Source organism: Podarcis liolepis, assembly GCF_965112155.1.
Source record: "Podarcis liolepis genome assembly, chromosome: 1".
Classification (NCBI taxonomy): Eukaryota; Metazoa; Chordata; class Lepidosauria; order Squamata; family Lacertidae; genus Podarcis; species Podarcis liolepis.
Window position 1 is genome coordinate 122,769,736 of NC_139554.1, and position 26,580 is coordinate 122,796,315.

At 43.5% G+C, this 26,580-nt stretch overlaps 2 long non-coding RNA genes across 2 annotated transcripts in view; one reads left to right on the plus strand and one right to left on the minus strand.

The window, feature by feature from the left end:
- The window catches only part of LOC310691260, a 218,811-nt gene extending 203,640 nt beyond the window's left edge, over positions 1-15,171 (minus strand). The window contains exons 1-2 of the long non-coding RNA XR_014518432.1: positions 15,041-15,171; positions 12,448-12,785 (exon numbers count right to left, since the gene is read on the minus strand). This is a non-coding gene — a long non-coding RNA (uncharacterized lncRNA). The remainder of the gene's footprint in view (positions 1-12,447; positions 12,786-15,040) is intronic.
- Positions 1-26,580, plus strand: part of LOC310691273 — a 146,872-nt gene that overhangs the window by 38,399 nt on the left and 81,893 nt on the right. The window lies entirely within an intron of this gene.

Consider the following 26,580-nt stretch of genomic DNA (forward strand, 5'->3'; position numbering starts at 1 on the left):
AAGACCTACAAGTTTCTTATTTTAGAGTGCAACTGAATGAAATTTGCAAGGACGTTCACCCCTTCTCTAGGCAGTTGGTTTGAAAATGGCAGGCATGAGAAAGGTGCTCTTGTAAACTGCCAAATAACAGATAAATAGGTCCAGGGGCTTTTTTGCTAGCTAGTTTTAAAATGGATTTTTGGGGTGAGAAAAACTAAAAGGGATTCTTTTTCTGAGTAAAATCATTCCCTCTGGTTACAAGACTGGCATGTCAGTCACAAAGGAGATCTCTCTCTGCCCCATCCACACTACGGTACTTGCTCTCTCTTTCTCCATCACCTAATCACAACATAATAGTGAGCTTAGAGATATTATCTTTGCTTTCAGCAAACACTCATTTGATGTCTGAGTTGCGTCATACAGATCCTGCTTCACTTCTGACGACCCCTCCGCTCCCAAACCCCTCGGACGCACTTCGCTTCACCTCAGAATTTGGGATTCATCCAAATCATATGCACACCCCTAATATATCTCTCTTCATTTCACTTTTTGAAAAGTATTTCCTGTTTTGGCTGCTCTTTGGTTTAGCTTAGCAGGACCTCAACCCAGGACCAGATTAAGACCTTTAGAGGCCTTAAGCATGTAGATATAATACCGTATTGGCCCGAATATAAGCCACACCCAAATATAAGCCGCACCTTTCAAATTCGGGGGGGGGGGGAGAGAGAGAGAGAGAGAGAGAGAGAGAGAGAGAGAGAGAGAGACAATACCCAAATATAAGCTGTTCCCTTAAAATTCTGCAGGCACTCACACCCGCTCTGTTTTACCATATGCTGTTTCAGCAGTGATATCACAAAAGCCAATTTTTGTTAGGTCACGAATTTAAGCCACACTTTAACTTTTCACAGTTGGAATTGGGGGGGGGGGAAGGCTTATATTCCAGCCAATACAGTATATGGAGGCACCATTTTTTTTTTAAATTCAAAATATAAACAAAATGCCTTATACGTATAACAGAAAATTGCATACAAGAATGTCTATATGAGAATAAATGAAAACTAAAATGCTGGTGAATTTTCATGACGACTTTTTTTAAAAAACAACAACAAACAAACAAATACACAAACCAATTTGGAAATGAGGAGAACTGAACTTAATGCTGGAAAAATGGAAAACGGAAAGAAACCCTGTTTGACATATCCACCCATCTCAACTCACAGATAGAGGCCCTTGGGAACCCATATAGCCAGCGCCACACCTATGAGCACCTTTCGCGCATCACAGTAAGTCACAGTGAATATGCCCATCTGGGCCACATTGTTCTTCCTTGCTATTGCTGGAAGGAAAACAAGCCATGATCCCTGGCTTAGGGTTAAGTCCAAACCAGGACTGTGGTTTGTTTTGCTCCCAAGAAACCACCATCGGTAGCCATAATCCCCATTAGAGGCACAGTAGTTAGAAGGGTTTATTTCCTCATCTGCATATCTGTGTAAAATATCTTATTCCCCATCCCAACCCCGTCTTAGCAAAGTTTACTGAATCAAAGCAACTGAGCCTACGAGCAAAGACAGAAAATATTACAAAAGCCTTTTATATGCAAAAACCTTTCAGCATGATTGAAGGCTTAAAATAAATTAGGGCTATCTTAGCTTCAAAATGCTGTTTCTTGGGTATTAATAGTGCTTTTTAAACTTTCTTTTTAAAAAGAAGACTTCCCTTTGTCATTGTTGAAGGATCTTTTTATGAAGTTAGATATTATTAGTATTTCACTAAATTTCCATAACACTCCCCTTCTTCCTCCTCTCCCCAAATGGGGAATTAATATGAAAGTAATATTCCAAATTGAAACTGCCCAGCAAAATTAGCTGGGGAACATGTACAGAAATTGTTTGTTGTGGAGTTGTTGGTGCTCTTTACATCTGAGATAACTTCATGGAAAAGCTTCCTTCTAACTCCAGTAGTTCAACCTTTAGAAACTTGAGGTCCTTTTCCTATATATTGATGGAAGGAATTAGCGATGTGGTCTAAACCACTGAGTGTCACGGTCCGGGTTACAGGCAGTTGGAGTCCTGGCTTGGTACGTTGGGACTGGGGTAGAGGTCGGGAAACAGGAATCAGAAGTCCAAGGTCAGCAGTCCAGGGGTCAGGAAGCCAAGGGTCTGATGGGGTAGCATGTTGCTGGCAAAGAGCCAGAGGGAAATAATGGTCTTATATACCCCTCCCAGCCCTTGCCACCAGGTGCTACGAGTCTTCTGTTAAGCCTCACCTGTGTGGCTGTGCCTTGCCCTTCCAGGCCAAACTCAGGAAGGCCCCAGTCCTGTGAGGCCATACCAGTCACAGGGTTTGGCTCCTGCATGCACTCCTGACACTGAGCCTCTTGGGCTTGCCAATCAGAAGGTTGGTGGTTCAAATCCCCCCAGAGCTCCCATTGCTCTGTCCCAGCTCCTGCCAACCTGGCAGTTCGAAAACATGCCAGTGCAAGTAGATAAATAGGTACCACTGTGGCAGGAAAGTAAACGGCGTTTCCGTGTGCTCTGGTTTCTGTCACGGTGTTCCGTTGGGCCAGAAGCGGTTTAGTCCTGCTGGCCACATGACCCTGAAAGCTGTCCATGGACAAACACCAGCTCCCTTGCCTGAAAGCAAGATGAGCACAGGAACCCAAAGTTGCCTTTGACAGTTCTTAACTGTCCAGAGGTCCTTTACCTTTACCTTACCTTACTATTGGCACATTCTGTTTCCTTTAAAAACGTTTGTTCTCTCACTTGTGGAAATGCATATTTAGCCCAGCAAGCTCAGGCCTAGTTCTCACTGTGGTGGCATTCTTGAATTTCGGCCATGATAACACTTCAGACTGTAGGTGAGGGCTCATCCAACGCCCTCCCAGACCAAAAGACAAACTTTCAAATAGAAAAGAATGTCGGGAAAGAATATGGATGGAATTCAGTGTCGTCGTAGGATAAACGTTCCGTCTGTTCAAGCATCGCTGCTTGCCAGGCAGAACAATCCTCCATCCTCCCTCGACCTCCTCCTGCCTGCTGTTTTGGAGGGTTATCTCCCTTTGGCACCTGTTGGCCTTAATGAAGAACTAAATTGCACTCCTGTATTTGTGATTTCTCCATGGAACTTTGGATTATCCGCTCACCTCTTTCAGGTTCTGTTGTTTGTTTGCCAGCTTAGGCATTGTGGGCGCATTATCTTGCTTTTCAGTTGTACATCAGTATTTATCGAGGCGCCTTTGTTGAATTCGGAACCAAAGCAGAGAGGTGGATTGGCTTGAGTCCACCTAGGGATGGGGGAGGCGTGGTGCATTATTGGATAGTCAACTAAATTTCTGTGTGCTTTGCTCTTTGTAAAGCAGAGAGAGAGAGAGACAGTCTCTGGATTGTTGTATAGTTTGAGAGACTGAACTGGTATAGAACAAGACCCTATCTAGATGAGATGAGGGGAGAGGGTGGTTCTACTTCTGTATTGCCCTAGATCAGTGGTTCCCAAACTTTTTTTGGCCATGCCCCACCTAAGCATCTCTAAAATCCTAATACCCCCTTCCCCCGTGACATATAATTCTTATTATATGTGGTGCCTTGGTACTCAAACACCTTGGTTCCCAAACACTGAAAACTCAGAAGTAAGTGTTCCGGTTTTCTAACGTTTTTCGGAAGCCAAACGTCTGATGCAGCTGTCAGCTATTGTTTCCGGGCACCTGCACCAATCAGAAGCGATGCCTTGGTTTTTGAACATTTCGGAAATCAAACCGACTTCCGGAACGGAGTAAATTTGGCATCTTTGTTTTTGCTATTTATTTTGCGTTTTTGCTTTTGAGGCTTTTGTTGTTGTTAATTTGTTTTTGTAACTGTGTGGAACCCAGTTCAGTTACTGATTGATGATTGATTGATTGATTGAGTGAGTGAGTGAGTGACTGTGGAAGTGGATAAAAGTCCCACATCCAAACAATGACTATCAGTGCAGGTAAGAATTTTATATATATGTGTGTGTGTGTGTGTGTGTGTGTGTTATATTCTACAATACTGTCTTATTTATTTTATAGTACAGTCCATTGATTATCGCTTTCATTTTATGGATCAATGGTCTCACTAGATAGGCATGTCCAAAGTCCGGTCTGGGGGTCTAATCCTGCCCACCTGCTGTTTGAATCCTGTCCCTGCGGCAGTTTATTTCCTGGAGCAAAATCCTAAAGCAAGGTCAGCAACTTCAAACCTAAAATAAGGTCAACAACTTTGGGGGAGAATCCTGAAAAAAGTTCAACAACTTTGGTTGGCCAAAGAGGGCCATCAAATCTGGCCCTCTTTGAAAAAACGTTTGGACACCCCTGCGTTAGATAGTAAAATTCATGTTAAATTGCTATTTTAGCGGTTTTAAGGGTTCTTTTTAGAAGTCTGGAATGAATTAATCCGTTTTGCATTACTTTCTATGGGAAAACGCACCTTGGTTTTGGAACGCTTTGGTTTTGGAACAGACTTTCGAAACTGATTAAGTTTGAGAACCAAGGTACCGCTGTATTTAAAAAGTGAGCTCCTATTCACGTGGAGGAAGCCTAAAAGGCCATTAACTGTTAATAACTCATTCTTGAATTGGCCCCCTTAAAAATCAAATTGCCCCCCTGTGGGAGGTGTGCCCCATGTTGGGAACCACAGCCCTAGATTATGCTACCAGTGACTTTTGGGAGAATCACAACTGTGAGTTCAACTTCTACTTCATTTATTTTGTTTAGTGCTTAAGAATATGTTTATATGTGGAATTTTATCGTATTTATCTACTTGGCTTTTATTAGTAATGTGTCCTTCACATAATATTTTGCTTATGATGTTATATCTATATATGTGTTTTAATGCTTAGCATCATATTTTGTTCTGCTGCTTTAAATGTGGATCATTATTGTATTTGTACCGTATTTTTTGCACCATAACACTCACTTTTTTCCTCCTAAAAAGTAAGAGGAAATGTCTGTGCGTGTTATGGAGGGAATGCCTACGGGTGGCATGCCTACAGATTTTCCTCCTCTAAAAACTACGTGCGTGTTATGGACGGGTGCGTGTTATAGAGCGAAAAATACGGTATATTATTCTCATTTGCAATGGTTTCTTTCGATATTTTGCTTAGTTGCCCTTGATTATTTAAGACAGGCTGTGTGCCAGTAAGTGATTCTTTTGGTAATGTGAAGTGGCAAAGAATTGGTTTAAATAAATATATGATTAAATCATTTCTCCACCCATGTGCTTTCCCATAAAATACTCTGTCTTCCCAAAGCAAGTAGCTGCTTGGACAGTTGCAAACGTAGGGTTTCCTGAACACCGATAAGATGGGTGGTGCATTTATGAGAAAGATGGAGATTGATGTTTCCGTAACAGTGGAGTCACATCTGCTACGAACCACTGTACAATTATGGAAACAGTAATTTGTGAGAAACGTTCCCAAAGCTTAAGCCAAGAAAAGCACAGTAGAAATATTAGGGAGGTTTCACTTTCTCTCTCTCTCACTCTCACTCTCTCTATATATACATACACAAATAAATGGGTGTCTGAGTGGTAATAAATTAAGATATATGTATTTGCAGAGCTGTGATAATTGGCAAGCAATTATATCTTCAAAGATGCAGATGCAAATGGATTCCTCACTCCCAAAGTCTAAAGACTCATGGGATGCTTGATTTTCTTTAGAAAAAAAATGTGTTGCAAATAGGCAATGAATTATCCAATTGAAGGTGAGCATGTCTTGCATATATTAACCTCAGTAGAAAATGTATTCATCAAGCCAAGAAGTCGTAGGTTGCATGTGAAAATAATGGGAACATACAACTATTCCCCGTAGGGGTGTGGTTGGAACTTAGAATTCCTTCTACGTGGCTGAAGAATGGTGCAGTTGTGGGGATTTTTGAAATAAGCTTTCTGTACCAGCCAGTCACGTCATGTGATAAGTACACTTAGCTGCACAATTTCAGACGGCAGTCTGAGCTAGAGAGCCAAGACACTACAAAAACAAATGTGTTTACATTTTTTCATACATATCCTTTGCTGCCAGAGTCTAAATCTCCACCTCCAAGACAATCTTGTAGGACTATGGGCAGACCCTAATAATAATAATAATAATTTATTATTTGTACCCCGCCCATCTGGCTAGGTTTCCCCAGCCACTCTGGGCAGCTTCCAACAAAGATTAAAAATGCATTAAAATGTCACGCATTAAAAACTTCGCTGAACAGGGCTGCCTTTAGATGTCTTCTAAATGTTAGGTAGTTGTTTATCTCATTGACATCTGATGGGAGGGCATTCCACAGGGCGGACGCCACTACCGAGAAGGCCCTCTGCCCTGTTCCCTGTAGCTTTGCTTCTCGCAATGAGGGAACCGCCAGAAGGCCCTCGGCGCTGGACCTCAGCGTCCAGGCAGAATGATGGGGGTGGAGACGCTCCTTCAGGTATACTGGGCCGAGGCCATTTAGGGCTTTAAAGGTCAACACCAACACTGTCCCCCACTTTCTGCTGTTCTTTGAAGAAGTCCTGGTCTTATAAGGTTGCCTTGCATATTAATGAACTTATGCCATTGAGCTAAGCAGAAAAAATGCACCTTCTTCCAGCAAACTCTGATTTCAGCTATCACAGAATTGAGCCGGAAGAAATATGCAAAGTGTTAGCGGTTTAGTGACTAAAGAAAATGGAAGAAGGGATGTGTCTTATTCATCTCATGTACTGAGGCATAATTATCTAATATAATAAGTGGAGTGGGGGGAGCAATAGCAATTCTTTCCTCATGTTTGTGATATGGCAAGCATCTGCAAGTTGAATTGGTTCCATAAAACAAAACCACATTAATGAAGATAGAAGCTGAATTATTGGTCACGGCAGCATTGTGATAAAGCTAAGTAAAGTGGCAATTCCACCGGCTCATAAATGCTAATAATGTTTCCTAAGGCTTTTTGTTCTCTTCAAAGTGCAAAAGTAACCATTTTGTTTGATTCTTTTCCATTCATTCCCCCCTCCCCCGAATGTGTGTAAACTCCACAGATTAAAGGCTTTCTGTGGGTTAAACCACAGAGCCTAGGACTTGCCGATCGGAAGGTCAGTGGTTCGAATCCCTGTGACAGGGTGAGCTCCTGTTGCTCGGTTCCTGCTCCTGCCAACCTATCAGTTCGAAAGCACGTCAAAGTGCAAGTAGATAAATAGGTACCACTCCGGCGGGAAGGCAAATGGCATTTCCGTGCACTGCTCTGGTTCACCAGAAGTGGCTTAGTCATGCTGGCCACATGACCCAGAAGCTATACGCTGGCTCCCTCGGCCAATAAAGTGAGATGAGCACCGCAACCCCAGAGTTGGTCACGACTGGACCTAATGGTCAGGGTTCCCTTTACCTTTTTATATTTCCTTAGTCTCTGTCCTCGAATCAGAAAGTAGAAGGACTGAAATGTATAAAAAAATTTCCCTGGAAATGTGGAACAGCTTAAAGATGTGCCAGTTCTGGAATTGCATTTTCTCAAAGTTCCAACAGGGAGAAATGGGAAATGAAATGTGTTGAATGTGAAATTACAGGGCAGAGCACACAGTTTTCAGGACAACTGCTCTTGCACAACAGATTTTAAAAGTTTAGGGCATGACCTAAGTCCAGCCATAGCACAGGCATGGCAAACTTGGTTAGATTTTTTTCATCTGACCTCAACTACCATTAAACAAACATTCCCCACTAAAATACTTAGGCTAGAATAAATCACAGACACTTAGCTTTGCAAGTAAGTGAATGTTTTACTCAGAGTTTCCAGAAGTTACATCAGACAAGTCCCCATTCCCTGGAGGTAAAACAAAGAAGAAGCAAAGGTTTCAAATGACTTTAAAAGAAAATAATTTGGTTTCCTTACAAAAAAGGGGTCATGCAATCTTTCCGTTAGCAAAGAGGCAGGCTGTAAAATTTCATTTTAGAGAAATTCAGTTAACTTGCAGGGAGCCATGGCAGCATGGCTCCTTCTTTGATTGTTTCAGGAAGCATAAATAGAAAAAGACTGAGAAGGGGAGAGCAGGGGCTGTCAAAAGCCTGCTAAGCCACACCCACTTACTCTTTCATGCAAGTGTGAATCAGTAACTTTTTTTTTTTTTTACACCAACATATACACATGTCTCCTGTATACCAAGGTATATGTTCTGGTAAAGCACATAAGGCCACCACCTTGATGAGGCTAAGCAAGTCTGGATCTGGTGAGTGCCTGGTTGGGTGACTTCCTGAGAACTGCCATCTTGGGTAATTAAATAAATAAATATATTTGCAGGTATGTGAGAAAACAGTGCTACATGGCAAACGTGTTCCCAGTTCCTTGTGTCATAAAGGAATATCTAAAGCCAACTTTAGCGTTTTTGGAATATCATTTTTGCTAAAATGATATTCCTATTTCAAAACATCCCGGTAATCAGGGGCACAACAATGTTTAAGAACTGGCAGAGGACCCTCTCCAGATTTATCTGGCAGGGCAAAAGGGCCAGAATCAAATACAAGTTGCTCACTGATAAAAGAGATAGAGGTGGGTTTGCGCTCCCGAATTTACAACTATATTATGAGGCCTCGTGTTTATGCTGGGTGAAGGAATGGATAGTTTTGGACAACACCGACTTGCTGGACTTGGAGGGTTTTAATGCTAGGTTTGGGTGGCATGCTTACCTATGGCAAGATAAGGGGAGAGTGCATAAAGGTTTTTCTAATCACATCATAAGAGGAGCGTTGCTGGAAGTGTGGAATAGATGTAAGAACTTGGTAGAAAAAGATACCCCATTATGGCTGTCACCCATAGACATTCTAGTAATTAAAAAAGTGAATATGGAAGGTAAAAGATGGACGTATGCTGAACTTTTGAAAAGATCTGAGAAAGGATGGGAAATTAGACCTTACGAAGAGTTAAAAGATAAACTAACGGGGTGGATACAATTCCACCAAATTAATTCTTTATGGAATGAACATAAAAAAGCTGGAATGAGTAAAAACAAATCCAAATTCCAGTTAGAAATAATAGAAGGGAAGTCTAAGCTCCTAACTAAAATGTATAACCAACTACTAGATTGGGATACTATGGATGAGGAAGTCAAAGAGGTTATGATCAAGTGGGCTATAGACATAGGACACCCCCTAGAATATGAAAAATGGAAAAAATTATGGACCAAAGATATGAAATTCTCAGCATGTGTCGGCCTCCGAGAAAATATGGAAAAGATGATGTACCGTTGGTACATCACCCCATCAAAATTAGCTAAAATGTATAAAACCGGAGATAAGAACTGTTGGAAATGTAAAAAGAAAGAGGGAGATTTCTTCCATATGTGGTGGTCCTGCGATGAAGTAAAGAAGTTCTGGGGCTCCGTTTATGATGAACTAAAAAAGATGCTAAAGTATACTTTCCCAAAAAAACCCGAGGCATTCCTCTTGGGAATGGCGGGTAGTGAGATTAATAAGGATGACCAAACCCTATTCCAGTATGCAACAGTAGCCGCTAGGGTTCTGCTAGCGCAGAACTGGAAAAAACCCAGCATTCCAACAATCACGGACTGGCAAACCAAACTAATTGAATATATTGACTTAGCAATAATGACGCAGAAGATTAGGCATCAGAAAAATACTAAATTTATTAATGACTGGAACAAATTCTTTTCATACATGGAGATGATATTAGGAAACACCAAAATCACAGTAGGTATAATATAAAAACCGCGAGGTAGAACACGACGATTAACAAAAGATACTGCTGTACATATCGTTGAGATAGAGGTCACGTCGTGGTGGTGGGAAGTCAAGAACGTAAAGATTGTATATTGATTCCTGAATTATTTTATTATCCTTGTTTTTTTGTGTTTTGTTCTATTATTAATAATGTATATGTTCTTTTAGACGTTGGATTATAATAAAAATTTCTAAAAACAAAACAAAAACAAAAAATAAAGCCAACTTTAGCGGAAGCTACCTGCTATAAGTACATCCAGTAGCAAACAAACATTTCTCACCATATAATCTCAAAACTGTTGAGTTTGCTGGAATAAATTCATGAGTAAACTTTTATTTTTTGTGAACCTGACACAGTTCAATGGCATGCTGTGCTACCAGCACACTGCTTCCTTGGTAAAGGCACACATTTTAATTTCAAGCAGTACTTTGTCATATGTCGATATATTTTTCCTCCAGTTTGTGTCAAGGAGAAATACATCCCCTCTTCACTCCCAACATCTCATCGCTTTAATGTAGGCAGTGCTTTTTTCTGGGGAGGACGCAGGGGTTCACGTACCCCTAAACATTTTGTGAATCTAACGGGAAAAGAAGCAACCAACAATTTTAAAAAAATGTAAGGTTTCTTCTCTAGCACGGTGAATCGTCAGTTCTGGTGAATAGCATGGTGAATCGTCAGTTCCGTTGCTATCCCCGATGGCAGCTTTCTTTCCTGTCATGGTGTTTCCTGAGCCTCAGACAGTAGCGAGCGTTGAATGTGTGAAGTAGGAGTTGGCATCTAGCATGGCGATTGGTCAGTTTCATTCTCACCACCTCCAATGGCTGCTTCCTTTCCTTTCCTGGTGTTTCCTGAGTCTGAGACGGAAGCGAGCATTTAATGTGTGAAGCAGTGTGGAATTTGGATGTGTGGTGTTTTACTGATGAAAGTTTGGCCTCGTTGAGGGGCATTATTTCAATATGAGTAGGAAATGAGGCAATGCATGATCATTGTACTTTTGTCCATTTACTGTATTTATTTTTCCTGATTTGAACTATAAAATGGTGATTTGCTTGAGTCAAAATGAGAGTACGCCTAAAAAATTTTTTAGGAAAAAAAGCACTGGAGATAGGTAAGCAATTTGAGGTTCATTGAGCAGCAGTAACCAGGTCATCAAAAGTGCCAAAAATATGGACTTAAAAATGCCCCACTGGAATCATTTTAACAACAACAACACTGCTACAATCTCAAATAATGGTAGGATAAATAACACTAAAACAGATTTATCTCCCTTTAAGCAATTTGCATATTTCTTAAATGGCAGGCTGTGGAAAACAAGATCTAATGCCAGGGTTTGGGGTGTAATTGTGGGTGCGTTTCCTAGGTGCACGATCATTTAGTGCTAAAAGCAGGTATTCCAAATTTATTTCCACATACAGTGGTGCCCCGCAAGACGAATGCCTCGCAAGACGGAAAACTCGCTAGACGAAAGAGTTTTCCGTTTTGGAGGTGCTTCGCTAGAATTTCCTATGGGCTTGCTTCGCAAGACGACAATGTCTTGCAAGTTCCTGCGGGTTTTTTCCCCTTTTCCTCCCCTTTTTCTAAGCCGCTAAAAGCCGATCAGCAGATAAGACGCTAAAAGCCGCTAAAAGCCGCTAATAGCGCTAATAGCGCTAATCCGCTAATCTGTCAATGGGCTTGCTTCGCAAGATGAAAAAACCGCTAGACGAAGAGAATCACAGAACGGATTCTTTTCGTCTTGCGAGGCACCACTGTATATGCATTTATAAGGAGAACATTTTAAGAAGCTGTGTCCACCCTGAGTGTGGGTTCCCTGTCAACTATTATCTTCTTGGGGTTCCCCCTCCCTTTTCGTTTAGACGGCAAGTTTCTCATTATGCTTCTCCCTGCCAAATATAAATTCCATCTCAAATACATGCAGAGACACACTGGCAGCAATTATACAAATGCTAAATACGGTGTTGTGGTCACTCAAGGTGTTCCACACCATACATTTTAAGCACTATTATAGCGCTTTAACAGTTGTGGAGAATTCTGGGAGCTGTTGTTCGTCAAGGGCACTGTGAATTACATAAAATAATAATAGAACTGAAGTTCTGTGAAATCAGTTAGCAAACTACAGTTCCCAGCGTTCTCCATGGCTGTAGGAGCACTATAATAGTGCTTAAAATGTATGGCGTGGATGTGACCCAGGCTCAATCTACACAGATATAACAGATATAACTTTTATATGCACACATACAACTTTTTTATATAAAAAAAGTTGTGATAGATGTTGTTGTTGTTTAGTCATTTAGTTGTGTCTGACTCTTCATGACCCCATGGACCAGAGCACGCCAGGCACTCTTGTCTTCCACTGCCTCCTGCAGCTTGGTCAAACTCATGTTGGTAGTTTCGAGAACACTGTCTAACCATCTCGTCCTCTACCATCCCCTTCTCCTAGTGCTCTCAGTCTTTCCCAACATCAGGGTCTTTTCCAGGGAGTCTTCTCTTCTCATGAGGTGGCCAAAGTATTAGAGCCTCAACTTCACGATCTGTCCTTCCAGTAAGCACTCAGGGCTTATTTCCTTCAGAATGGAGAGGTTTGATCTTCTTGCAGTCCACGGGACTCTCAAGAGTCTCCTCCAGCACCATAATTCAAAAGCATCAATTCTTTGGCAATCAGCCTTCTTTATGGTCCAGCTCTCAATTCCATATACATCACTACTGTGATAGATAAATAGAATTTGCCATTAGCTCATCAGCGCCATCTAATGTCGCATTGGTACAGTAGTGCCCCGCAAGACGAATGCCTCGCAAGACAAAAAACTCGCTAGACGAAAGGTTTTTTTGTCCGCGATTTGCCTCGCAAGACGAATTCCCCTATGGGCTTGCTTCGCAAAACGAAAACGTCTCGCGACATTGTTTCCTTTGTGTAAAAACCGTTAAAACCAAGGGTGCTTAGCTTGAGCAGCTGCAGTTGCGACTTGGCTTCGAGGAGCAACTGTTAGCACGTGGTTTGGTAGCCTTTTATCAGACTTTGCTCACTTTTGAAGATTTTCCAAAACTTTTCCAGAACTTTTCCAGAACTTCTCTTTCATCCATTTGGTAAGTTAAACTTTTAAAACTTTTTGGGGGGGTTTTGGATTTTGGGTTGGGGTGTTTGGGATTCAAGGACTTGGTGTTGGGAAGGGGTTTGCGATAATCTGGGGGCTTGTGGGCCTTTTTGGGGAATTTTTATGATTTTCTGTGACCATTGTGCCAGGTTGCTTATTTTTGAAAATTTTTCTGAGTTTGAATTTCTGAGTGCTGGCTGGCTAGGGGAACAGTGGGGGAGGTTTCTGCAGAAATCTGGGGGCTTGTGGGTTTTTTTTGGGATTTTTTATGATTTTCTGTGACCATTGGGCATGGCTGTTTTTTTTTGAAAATTTTTCTGAGTTTGAATTTCTGAGTGCTGGCTGGCTAGGGGAACAGTGGGGGAGGTTTCTGCAGAAATCTGTGACCATGTGGGGGTTTTTTGGGAATTTTTATGATTTTCTGTGACCATTGGGCATGGCTGTTTTTTTTTGAAAATTTTTCTGAGTTTGAATTTCTGAGTGCTGGCTGGCTAGGGGAACAGTGGGGGAGGTTTCTGCAGAAATCTGTGACCATGTGGGGGTTTTTTGGGAATTTTTATGATTTTCTGTGACCATTGGGCATGGCTGTTTTTTTTCAAATTTTTTTTTCTGAGTTTGAATTTCTGAGTGCTGGCTGGCTAGGGGAACAGTGGGGGAGGTTTCTGCAGAAATCTGGGACCATGTGGGGGTTTTTTGGGAATTTTTATGATTTTCTGTGACCATTGGGCATGGCTGTTTTTTTTCAAATTTTTTTTTCTGAGTTTGAATTTCTGAGTGCTGGCTGGCTAGGGGAACAGTGGGGGAGGTTTCTGCAGAAATCTGGGACCATGTGGGGTTTTTTTGGGAATTTTTATGATTTTCTGTGACCATTGGGCATGGCTGTTTTTTTTCAAATTTTTTTTTCTGAGTTTGAATTTCTGAGTGCTGGCTGGCTAGGGGAACAGTGGGGGAGGTTTCTGCAGAAATCTGGGACCATGTGGGGGTTTTTTGGGAATTTTTATGATTTTCTGTGACCATTGGGCATGGCTGTTTTTTTTCAAATTTTTTTTTCTGAGTTTGAATTTCTGAGTGCTGGCTGGCTAGGGGAACAGTGGGGGAGGTTTCTGCAGAAATCTGGGACCATGTGGGGTTTTTTTGGGAATTTTTATGATTTTCTGTGACCATTGGGCATGGCTGTTTTTTTTCAAATTTTTTTTTCTGAGTTTGAATTTCTGAGTGCTGGCTGGCTAGGGGAACAGTGGGGGAGGTTTCTGCAGAAATCTGGGACCATGTGGGGGTTTTTTGGGAATTTTTATGATTTTCTGTGACCATTGGGCATGGCTGTTTTTTTTCAAATTTTTTTTTCTGAGTTTGAATTTCTGAGTGCTGGCTGGCTAGGGGAACAGTGGGGGAGGTTTCTGCAGAAATCTGGGACCATGTGGGGGTTTTTTGGGAATTTTTATGATTTTCTGTGACCATTGGGCATGGCTGTTTTTTTTCAAATTTTTTTTTCTGAGTTTGAATTTCTGAGTGCTGGCTGGCTAGGGGAACAGTGGGGGAGGTTTCTGCAGAAATCTGGGACCATGTGGGGGTTTTTTGGGAATTTTTATGATTTTCTGTGACCATTGGGCATGGCTGTTTTTTTCAAATTTTTTTTTCTGAGTTTGAATTTCTGAGTGCTGGCTGGCTGGGGGAACAGTGGGGGAGGTTTCTGCAGAAATCTGGGACCATGTGGGGGTTTTTTGGGAATTTTTATGATTTTCTGTGACCATTGGGCATGGCTGTTTTTTTCAAATTTTTTTTTCTGAGTTTGAATTTCTGAGTGCTGGCTGGCTGGGGGAACAGTGGGGGAGGTTTCTGCAGAAATCTGGGACCATGTGGGGGTTTTTTGGGAATTTTTATGATTTTCTGTGACCACTAGGCATGGCTGTTTTTTTTTGAAATTTTGTTGTTATTTTTTGAATTTTTTTTTGTCTGGGTGGGGAAGCAGTTGGGGAGGGGTTTGCAGCAGTAGGGGAGGGGCTGGGGGAGCAGTTGAGGAGGGGTTTGCAGCAGTAGGGGAGGGGCTGGGGGAGCAGTTGAGGAGGGGTTTGCAATTTCTGTGTTATGGGTGGGTTGGTGCGTGTCTGTGGGAGCAGTTGAGGTTTTTGAAGACATTGGTGATTTTTGAAGCTTTTCCTAAACTTTTTTTACAGCCATTTGAGGTTCCTGAGGACTTCGGTGGTTGATTGCTGAAGCTTTTCCAGAACTTCTCTTTCATCCATTTGGTAAGCTCAACTTTTAAAACTTTTTTGGGGGTTTTTGGGATTTTGGATTTGGGGTTGGGGTGCTTGGGATTCAAGGCCTTGGTTCTGGGTTTTAATTTCTGTGTGGTGGGTGGCTGGGTGCTTTTGTATTTTTTGGGTTTGAAGCACATCACTGATTTTTTTTCCTGTTTCTTAGTTTACGAAGGTAGGACCTGTGCTGCCATGGGACCCAAGAAGACTGCTCCTGCGGTGGCCGGCGAGAGGAAGAAGGAGAAGGTGACGCTGGAGATGAAGAAGGACATCATTCGGAAGCACGACGGCGGAATGCGTGTGACGGACATCGCCAGGGAGTACGGCAGGAACCCATCGACCATCGGGACCATCCTGAAGATGAGGGAGAAGATCATGGCGACTGATGCAGCCAAGGGAGTCACCAGGATCGTGAGGAACCGCCCAGCTGTCCTGGAGGAGGTCGAGAAGTTGCTGCTCATCTGGATAGAAGAGAAGCAGCGTGCAGGGGACACAGTGTCTGAGGCCGTCATTTGTGAGAAGGCCAAGGCCTTGCATGCTGACCTCATCCGGGATCAGCCAGGAACCTCAGCCGAGCCAGAAGTCTTCAAGGCTAGCAGAGGTTGGTTTGACCGGTTCAAGACGAGATCTGGCATCCACAGCGTGGTCAGGCATGGAGAGGCTGCCAGTTCTGATGTTCCTGCGGCTGAAGACTTTGCAGCGGAGTTCCTGGAGCTTGTGAAGACGGAGGGCTACGTTCCGCAGCAGGTCTTCAACTGCGACGAGACCGGGCTGTTTTGGAAGAGGATGCCCAAAAGGACTTTCATCACTCAGGAGGAGTCCAGGCTGCCTGGCCACAAGCCCATGAAGGACCGTCTGACCCTGCTCTTCTGTGCCAACGCCAGCGGCGACCTGAAGATCAAGCCCCTGCTGGTGTACCACTCGGAGAACCCACGGGCCTTCAAGAGACACAAGATCGACAAGGAGCGGCTGAGTGTCATGTGGCGATCCAACAGCAAGGCTTGGGTCACACGTGTGCTGTTTGTGGACTGGGTCAATCTTGCTTTTGGCCCTGCTGTCAAGCAGTACCTGCTGGACAACGACCTGCCGCTGAAGGCTTTGCTTCTGATGGACAATGCTCCTGCCCATCCCAAAGGCCTTGAGGTGGACTTGTTGGAGGAGTTCAGCTTCATCAACATCATGTTCCTGCCGCCTAACACCACGCCACTGCTCCAGCCGATGGATCAGCAGGTCATCGCCAATTTCAAAAAACTCTACACCAAGGAGCTTTTCAGGCGATGCTTCGAGGTGACTGACTGCACCACCATCACCCTGCGGGAATTCTGGAAGGACCACTTCGACATTGCCACCTGCTTGAAGATGGTCAACACGGCCTGGAAAGGGATCAGCCAGAGAAATTTGAATTGCGCTTGGCGCAACCTGTGGCCGGACTGTGTGGCACCAAGTGACTCTGATGCACCAGAGTCAACAGTGGTGCAGGACATTGTTGCCTTGGGGAGGACCATGGGCCTGGAGGTCACGGAGGAGGACGTCTGCGAGCTGGTAGAGGGGCACGACGACGAGCTGACCACCCAGGAGCTGGTCGAACTGCAGGCAGAGGCTGCGCTGGAGCAGGCCTCACTGGAAGAGGAGGAAGCAACTGGGGAACGGCTGTCCTCCGAAAGACTGAGGGACATTTGCCAGAGGTGGAAGGAGGTGCAGACTTTTGCAGATCTACACCACCATGAGAAGCACGTGGCACATGACGCTGGGAACTTTTATGATACGAGGGTCATGTCGTATTTCAGGGAGCTGCTGAAAAGGCGGATGAAGCAGCAGACAATGGACAGGTTCTTGACCAAGAAGCAAAGAGTGGAAGAGGAGCCTTCTTCAAGTGCTCCCCCAGAGTCTTAGAAAATGTCTGTATACTGTACTTTGTTGATTTTTAAATGTATTTCTGTCATGTTTATAAAGTTTATTTATTTTCCCTTCAATTTTTGAACTGCTCTTTACAGTATGTGTGACTTTAAAGAGCAGTTAATAAACTGTTGTTGTACCAAATTTGGCTTTGTTTGGACTTTTTTTGACCATAGGAACGCATTAATTGATTTTCAATGCATTCCTATGGGATTTCGTGCTTCGCAAGACGAAAAATTCGCTAGACGACAAAAATTGCGGAACGAATTAATTTCGTCTTGCGGGGCACCACTGTATAATGCACTTAAAACATTATATCTGCCGCTGTATAGCTGAGTCTCCAGTGTGCATTTGAATAGCAAAACTTCCCTCACACATTCTACCACACATTTGCATCTTATGTGAGACAATACCTCCTTTGCACTTGGCAGGATGACTGAGAGTGAGTCCTTCCCCTTGGGATAGCTGGCTCTCCTATGCGGACTCTTCACATCTCACTTTTACATTTCTGAGAATGAATAGAACATTCTGATTTCCAAATTTACAGCTTTGTGTTGTTATAACAGCCGACGGCTGATGGAGGATTTGACCCACAAAGGTCATCTCCAGAGAAACCAGTTTTGCAGTGTTTTAGTTTCAGGTTTGGTCCATCAATAGATGGGCTACACTGTTAGCTGAGGATAAAGTGGGGCTTTATCTTAATTCCTTGTTTTTTCTTTAAGGATTCAAATGTTTAATTCATTAGACAAAGAGAGTGGCAGAGCTCAGGTATACTCTCAAATAAACAATACAAACCTCCAATAAAATGCCCAACACTTGAGGAAACTATTATAAATCAGTGTGGAACAGAACGGTCTATGCTTTAATTAACATTTCCATGGTATCGTTTTCTTCTGTAGAACTGCAGCAAGGAAAGGGGGAAAGGTCAAATGAAAGGGAGAAGGGAAGCAATTCCTGATGAACAACGCTGGAACATCATTAGAAATCCATTAGCTCCCCTCCCCTTATTTTTTAGGCTAAACCTTTCATTTAACTCTGGCATATAACCAACTAACAGTTCCATGAACTCACAGAAAATGAAAATAAAGGGAGGCATTCATCGAGGAAACAGAAGGGAAAGTTGGGGTTCATATAGTGTTCCCATACGAAGGGAGATATGTACCAGGCAGCACACCAGAAAGCCATCATGCCATATCTATTTTAGGCTGACCTTATGACTGACGCGGGTGGCGCTGTGAGTTAAACCACAGAGCCTCGGGCTTGCAGATCAGAAGGTCGGCGGTTCGAATCCCCATGACAGGGTGAGCTCCCTTTGCTCAGTCCCTGTTCCTGCCAACCTAGCAGTTCGAAAGCACAAAGTGCAAGTAGATAAATAGGTACCGCTACGGCGGGAAGGTAAACAGTGTTTCCGTGCGCTGCTCTGGTTCGCCAGAAGCGGCTTAGTCATGCTGGCCACATGACCCAGAAGCTGTACACTGGCTCCCTCGGCCAGTAAAGCGAGATGAGTGCCGCAACCCCAGAGTCATCCACGACTGGACCTAACGGTCAGGGGTCCCTTTATCTATGATTGAAGAGGTCATAGTGTTATGCATGGTGGGTTTTTTGTGTGTTTTTTAAATTAAATCACCACAATGCAATCAGGAAACAACTTTTGTACATCAAGAAGGTGACTGTTTAATTTATCCAGGGACTGGGCAGAACAAAATGTAAAACACACCACCATTGACTTGCTATAGCCAGTCATTTATATGGGAGGAATCAGACCCCACAAATGTCCCTATTTTCCACTGAACGTCCGGGATTTACATAATAAGCCATCCCAGATTCTGATTTGATCCCAACTTTTCCTTAGGACGTCCCTAATTTCATCAGAGAAATGTTGTGAGTGGGTGGCAATGAACAACTTTCCAAGGGACCAATGGCTTCAGTCCCCTCTCCTTTATTCCACCCCAATCTTTTCTTATTTACATTTTTCAATATTTGGTACAGATACGACATGTAATACCATAAACTCGCAGAATGTGCAATGTAGGGTAAAGTAGAGTAGGCACAGGTTACGTTGTTATCAAACCAGTGACCAGAAATGCTTAGGAATTTAATAATAATAATAATAATAATAATAATAATAATAATAATAATAATAATTTATTAGAAGGCCCTCTGCCTGGTTCACTGTAGCTTCACTTCTCGCAGTCAAGGAACCAGCAGAAGACCCTCAGAAGAGGATCTCAGTGTCTGAACGATAGGGTGGAGACGCTCCTTCAGGTATACTGGGCTGAGGCCGTTTAAGACTTTAAAGGTCAGCACCAACACTTTGAATTGTGCTTGGAAACATACTGGGAGCCAGTGTGGGTCTTTCAGAACTGGTGTTATATGGTCTCGGTGGCCATATATCATATGACTGCATGGGTCTTTGAGAAATTAACCCATCTTTTTAAAATTAATATAAACAACAAAGGAACACCAGGTAATGGATAAAAATTTCTGGAAGTTCTCCTCCTTTTATAACTCAGATTTAACTCCTATAACTCAGATTTAACTCTCATAAGTGTTCAGTCTTGGGTTTTCCTTCTTCCTGCTATTTATCCAAAATATTACTTATCCTTCTTGACTCTGGCTATAAGGAAATCCAGGGTTTGGTATGTAACAATGACAATATTATTTAAAGTATTCCCCTTCTCTGAATGATTTCTTGATAGATTGGGTAATATCCCCATCTCCAGAGATGACACAAAATATGGAATTCTCCAAGGCATCCTTCAATCACTATACAACACCCACAGAGATATACACAAACTCCTTCTTATTTCCCCCCTGGGGAATGATTTAACTGCATGCTGGAATATGAAATGAACACAGTTCCCTCACAAATGCATGGCAAGTTTATTCATTTCCTCAAACTGATCTGGTCTATAAAATACCTTATGAGAGCAAGTTCGGCAGAACAGAAGGCAAGGATTTTCTTTCTCCCAGATTGCCTTTGAAGAAGTTGATAGGCATTTGAAAAATAGGAATCTTTGACACAGAGGCACACTGGTGCCAAAGGTAAAGGTAAAGGACCCTGGACAGTTAAATCCAGTCAAAGGAAACTATGAGGTTGTGGCACGCATCTCACTTTCAGGCCGAGGGAGCCAGTGTTTGTCCACAGACAGTTATCTAGGTCATGTGGCCAGCATGACTAAACTGCTTCGGGCGCAACAGGACACCGTGACAGAAACCAGAACGCATGGAAATGCCGTTTATCTTCCCGTCGCAGCGGTACCTATTTATCTACCTGCTTTCGAACTGCTAGGTTGGCAGGAGCTGGGACAGAGTAATGGGAGCTCACCCCATCATGGGGATTTGAACTGCCAACCTTCTGATCGGCAAGCCAGCAGAGGGTGTGATGCTGATCCCCAGAGATCTCTTCATCTTTGATAACACCGACTGCCTACCTGACCTCTCGGAGCATTCTAGGAATGACCAGGTTGAGGAGATGGAGACGGCAAAATAATGATGGAGAGATGAATCCCTAGCCAGTTATGCAAATTGGGTCCACAGTCATAGGGTATGCGAAGCGAACTCACATCATCCTCAGACAGTGGTCAGGGATTACATACCGTTCAACATTTTCTCTGCCTGCTACCTTTATTAAGGAAAACTTAATAAAATGTTATATACCAGCAGGGCTGTCTTAAGCATATGTGGCACTGGGGTGCAAAGATCTGCCCGGTGCCCCCCCCCCCAGGTTGCCCAGTCCCAGACGCGCAGGAGGGTGGAGCTGATGGGTGTTGGATAAAAGCAGCAAGGCAAAAGCCAGCTCCAGATGGCTGGAATGCAAAACAGGATGTTGTGGTTTGCAGATGTACTGTTGGAGAAAAGGAGGAGTCTATTCTCTCTACTGAGCACCGGATGTTAGCTCAGAGTGTCATCTGACCTGTGCTGGAAATACAGGGGAGGAGCTGTGCCTCTTCTGATGGAGTCTGAAGGGAGCAGTCGCGTTTCTATGTACTGCTGAATGACAGGAATAAAACATGTAAATAGTTCTCCTGTCTGTCTCATTTCCCCTCCCTGGGGAGAATGCAGGGAGGGAGAGAAGCGGAGAGAAGCAGAGGGTGTGCTCTCCTCACGTCTAATGAGGAGAATCGCCGGTTTACGACCACGTCTGCCGGGAGACGCAGACGGAATGTAAACAAAGTATCTCACTCAATTGCCCGGGGGAGGCCAGTTTACCTCTGACTGTGAACTGAGATACTGACAATGGGTGGGCTCTTCTATGGACTCAATTCTTGGGCCCTGGACTCTCAGCCTGGTGCCCCTGAGAGCCCGGCGCCCAGGTGCCCCACACCCCTAGCTCCTATGGGTAAGATGGCCCTGTATACCAGTGGTACTTGCCACCAAGCAAATTGGTGAAAATATACAGAAAAGGTTCAAACCTATGCAGGAAGTGCCACAAGGTAGAAGGCACTCTGATACACATGTGGTGGTCATGCAAATATGCTAGAGAATACTGGGAAATGATCCACACAGAATTTAAAAAGATGCTTAAACTCACATTTCCCAAAAGATCGGAGAACTTCCTATTAGGGATAATAAGTGACAATATCCTGAAAAATGCACTCAATCTCGTTTTATATGTGACTGCTGCAGCTAGAGTGATATATGCGAAAAAATGGAAAGAAAAAGAGGTACCCACGGAAAAAGCTTGGCAGAAGAAATTGATAGAATATACAGAATTAGTAACTTTGACCGCGAAATTAAGACATGACTCACGGATAAGACAAGAGTGGAAATGCAATCTTCACTTTAACCTACAAGTAGGAGTTGACTTATGAGCAGCAGATAACATCGAATAAAGGAAGATTTCAGATGAATGGGTGGAGTATTAGAATATGCAACTGACCAAGGTTTACTTAGAATGGCATGGAGAGATGGACTAGAAAGTCCTGGGAAAAGGGATAAACGATAGATATTCTGTTAAGTGTAAAGGTGTAAATATGCATAAATAAAAATTTTAAAAAGACATACCGTCCAACATTTCTACAATGGTTGTGACGGTGGATGAAGGCTGCAGCAGATAATAAATTACCGTTCTTTGTGATACTCATGCCATCAGAATAGAGCCTTACTGCGAAGACTGTGCGTTGATCTGCGTGCACTGATCTCCACACATAAAACAAATTCACGCACAGTCATCTTCCCAAAACCTCTTCTTGGAGCTTGTGGGTGGATTGACAGCGTGGTTGAGGAAAGGCCAGAGCTCAGAGCAGAATATCTGATTCGCATGCATAGGTTTCATCCCCGTCATCTCTGTTGCGATATACGGAAGCCCTGAATGAAGCTGTTAGGAGTCAAGCTGTATTTTAAGCAGGGCTTTATTTTAGTTGCAACTCTTGCATCATCATAAAGCAGTCTCTCTTACATTCAGGAACCAGAGTACACAGGTGGGATTCCATACAGCGGAGAAGCCAGCATGGGAAAAACAACCATACCTCTTTATACCAGCTGGATAAGGACCAATTAGTCAACTCTCCATGTCTTGTGATGCTATTTATTTATTTATTTATTTATTATCCCCCCCCCCGCCCATCTGGCTGGGTTTCCCCAGCCACGCTGGGCGACTTCCAACAGAGAATAAAAACACATTAAAACATCAGTCATTAAAAACTTCCCCAAAGAGGGCTGCCTTCAGATGTCTTCTAAATGGCATATAGTTGTTTATTTCCTTGAGATCTTATGGGAGGGCGTTCCACAGGGCGGGTGCCACTACCGAGAAGGCCCTCTGCCTTAATCCCTGTAACTTGACTTCTCGCAGCGAGGGAACCGCCAGAAGGCCCTCGGCGCTGGACCTCAGTGTCCGGATAGAATGATGGGGGTGGAGACGCATCACATGCTGCTGAGTCAGCATTTCCACCCAGCACAGAGTGTTAACTCCTTGATAACCACAACACTCCAACATTCTCCAAGTCGGGTTTGGAATGTCCCGTTCCTGTAACCCTGGAGAGCTGCTCCCACTTAGTGTAGGTAGCCCACGACGAGCTAGATCATGGGTAGGCAAACTAAGGCCCAGGGGCCGGATCTGGCCCAATCGCCTTCTAAATCCGACCCGCGGATGGTCCAGGAATCAGCATGTTTTTATATGAGTAGAATGTGTCCTTTTATTTAAAATGCATCTCTGGGTTATTTGTGGGGCCTGCCTGGTGTTTTTACGTGAGTAGAATGTGTCCTTTTATTTAAAATGCATCTCTGGGTTATTTGTGGGGCACAGGAATTCGTTCATTTTTTCCCCCTTCAAAATATAGTCTGGCCCACCACAAGGTTCTAGGGACAGTGGACCAGCCCCCTGCTGAAAAAGTTTGCAGACCCCTGAGCTAGATGGACCCTTGTTATATGTTATATTCTATCCTGCCTCCTTTTCTCCCCCGTTTTCCTTCCTTCCTTCCTTCCTTCCTTCCTTCCTTCCTTCCTTCCTTCCCTTCCCTTCCCTTCCCTTCCCTTCCTTCCTTCCTTTGTTGCCTATAGCCAATTTGGGGAAACTTTGCACTTCAACGCTCATCTTAACAGGGTTTTTCTGTCATTCCCATGTAATGAGGATTTGCTATAGAACCGCCATTATGCTATCGCCTTCACAGTGCCAGCCATCTGTGTTCCCAGTTGAATGACATGTTGGTGCAACCTTCTGTAGAAAGCACTCCTGTTATTTCTCACGCTCTCCCCTCGTTCCAATCAATGGGGTTGCACGGCGCATACTGTGGCAATCACTCTTTAATTAAAGAAGCAGGATTCTGGGCACCAGCCGATTGTCAGAGCAAACACAGAATCCACTTTGAAAGTCAGGCACAGAGCAGAGAAAGCAGACCATGGCTGAGGAAGGGACTGGCAAATTATCTTTGTACTGTGAGCAAAGTTGATACAATACCCATTGTAATGTTATATATATATATATATATATATATATATATATATATATATATATATATATATATATATATGCTTTCGTAGATTTTCACGGGTACAGGAATGCAGGTTTTGGTGTCTTCGGGTGTCTTCCCGTGTAAGAGTTGGGGTGTCTAGGCGACGTTTCGACGAGGTCTCACTCGTCATCTTCAGGCTGGTGCTTTCGGCTTCTTGTTACTGGAACAGAGCAGGATCTCAGTGTTTGAGTTCCTATAAATACTGTTGAGGGGGTGTGGTGTATAGCCTCCAACGTTCTGGGCAGAGAGGAAGTTCCCAGGTTAGTGTGCCTTTTCTTCTTTTGTTCCTTAATTACTTGAGGGATATCTTGAGTGATTTCTTGAGTGATATTCTGAGTACCACTTAGGTGGGTCATTAAGTGTGGATTAGTTGCTAAAGCTTTCGTGTCTTGACCTCTTGAGCTTGTGAAGAGTTTTTCTGAGAAGATGGCTGTACTGCACTTAGTTGTGCTCTGGCTTGGCTTCGTGTATAGGGGCGAGCTGTGGTTTTGTGCCCTGTGCCAGCCAGATCTGTGTAGGGATTGCAGGGGGGTGCAGCATCCGGAGGTGCCACTATGGTTTGGCTACTGGATGGTGTCTGTAATTTATCTGTGGAGAGGGTCTGGGTTTGGGTCTGGTGTGGTTGATTGGTGATGGCGTTCTGTGTGCCTCTGGTTCTGGTGTCGGTTTTTGTGGGGAGGGCTAATTTCCAGATGTCTGGCAGGCGGGACGTGTCGTCACGCTTGTTCATGTTGTGAGGGTGTTTCTCTATCTCGATGGCTTCCATGATTATTCTCTTGTGGTGATGTTCCATGTTAAAGAGCAATTTGGAATCTGCAAAATTAATTTCGTGTCCTGTTTCTTTCATGTGTTGGAAAAGAGAGGAAGTTTTTTCTTCTTTTTTGACGGCATTCTTGTGTTCTGCGATACGTGCATTTATTCGTCTGTTTGTTTGTCCAATGTACGTGGCTGGGCAGACTTTGCAGGGTATTTCATAGACCCCTTGGTTTTCCAACTGGATTTTATCTTTGGGGTTTCTGAGGATATTGGCTATTTTTTGGTTGGTGCAAAAGGCTGTTTTGATATTGTGTTTATGGAGGATTTTGCTAATTTTATCTGTAGTGCCCTTGATATAAGGAAGGAGGGCCATGCCATTGTTTTCTTCTGTGTCTTGGTTTTTTGGGGGTGTTTCTTTTTGGATTAGCTTCGTAACCCTGTTTTGCTGGTATCCATTGGCGATTAACACATTAGAGAGATTCTGTAACTCAGTTGTCAAGTGGTCTTTGTCAGCCAGGCGTTTGGTTCTGGAGATGAGAGTCTTGGCTACGGAGTTTATTTGTGCAGGGTGGTGGTGTGATTGTGCATGTAAGTAGCGGTTGGTGTGTGTTTTTTTCCGGTAGATAGTGTGTCCTAGGGAGCCATCAGGTTTTTTGTAGATTAGGACGTCAAGGAAGGGAAGTTGGTTGTTGGCTTCTATTTCCATAGTGAATTGTATTTTGGGGTGTAGGCTGTTGAGATGTGTGAGGAAGCTATCTAGTTTTTCTTTCCACAATGGACAAAGATACAAACAGATAGAAGGAGCACCTATGGGATCACCCCTCTCACCGGTCATCGCAAATTTGTACATGGAACACTTTGAAACCAATGCTTTAGACAGGTCAGAACACAAACCCAAACTTTGGCTCAGATATGTTGACGACACCTTTGTAATTTGGCCACACGGGAAAGAAAAACTAGATAGCTTCCTCACACATCTCAACAGCCTACACCCCAAAATACAATTCACTACGGAAATAGAAGCCAACAACCAACTTCCCTTCCTTGACGTCCTAATCTACAAAAAACCTGATGGCTCCCTAGGACACACTATCTACCGGAAAAAAACACACACCAACCGCTACTTACATGCACAATCACACCACCACCCTGCACAAATAAACTCCGTAGCCAAGACTCTCATCTCCAGAACCAAACGCCTGGCTGACAAAGACCACTTGACAACTGAGTTACAGAATCTCTCTAATGTGTTAATCGCCAATGGATACCAGCAAAACAGGGTTACGAAGCTAATCCAAAAAGAAACACCCCCCAAAAACCAAGACACAGAAGAAAACAATGGCATGGCCCTCCTTCCTTATATCAAGGGCACTACAGATAAAATTAGCAAAATCCTCCATAAACACAATATCAAAACAGCCTTTTGCACCAACCAAAAAATAGCCAATATCCTCAGAAACCCCAAAGATAAAATCCAGTTGGAAAACCAAGGGGTCTATGAAATACCCTGCAAAGTCTGCCCAGCCACGTACATTGGACAAACAAACAGACGAATAAATGCACGTATCGCAGAACACAAGAATGCCGTCAAAAAAGAAGAAAAAACTTCCTCTCTTTTCCAACACATGAAAGAAACAGGACACGAAATTAATTTTGCAGATTCCAAATTGCTCTTTAACATGGAACATCACCACAAGAGAATAATCATGGAAGCCATCGAGATAGAGAAACACCCTCACAACATGAACAAGCGTGACGACACGTCCCGCCTGCCAGACATCTGGAAATTAGCCCTCCCCACAAAAACCGACACCAGAACCAGAGGCACACAGAACGCCATCACCAATCAACCACACCAGACCCAAACCCAGACCCTCTCCACAGATAAATTACAGACACCATCCAGTAGCCAAACCATAGTGGCACCTCCGGATGCTGCACCCCCC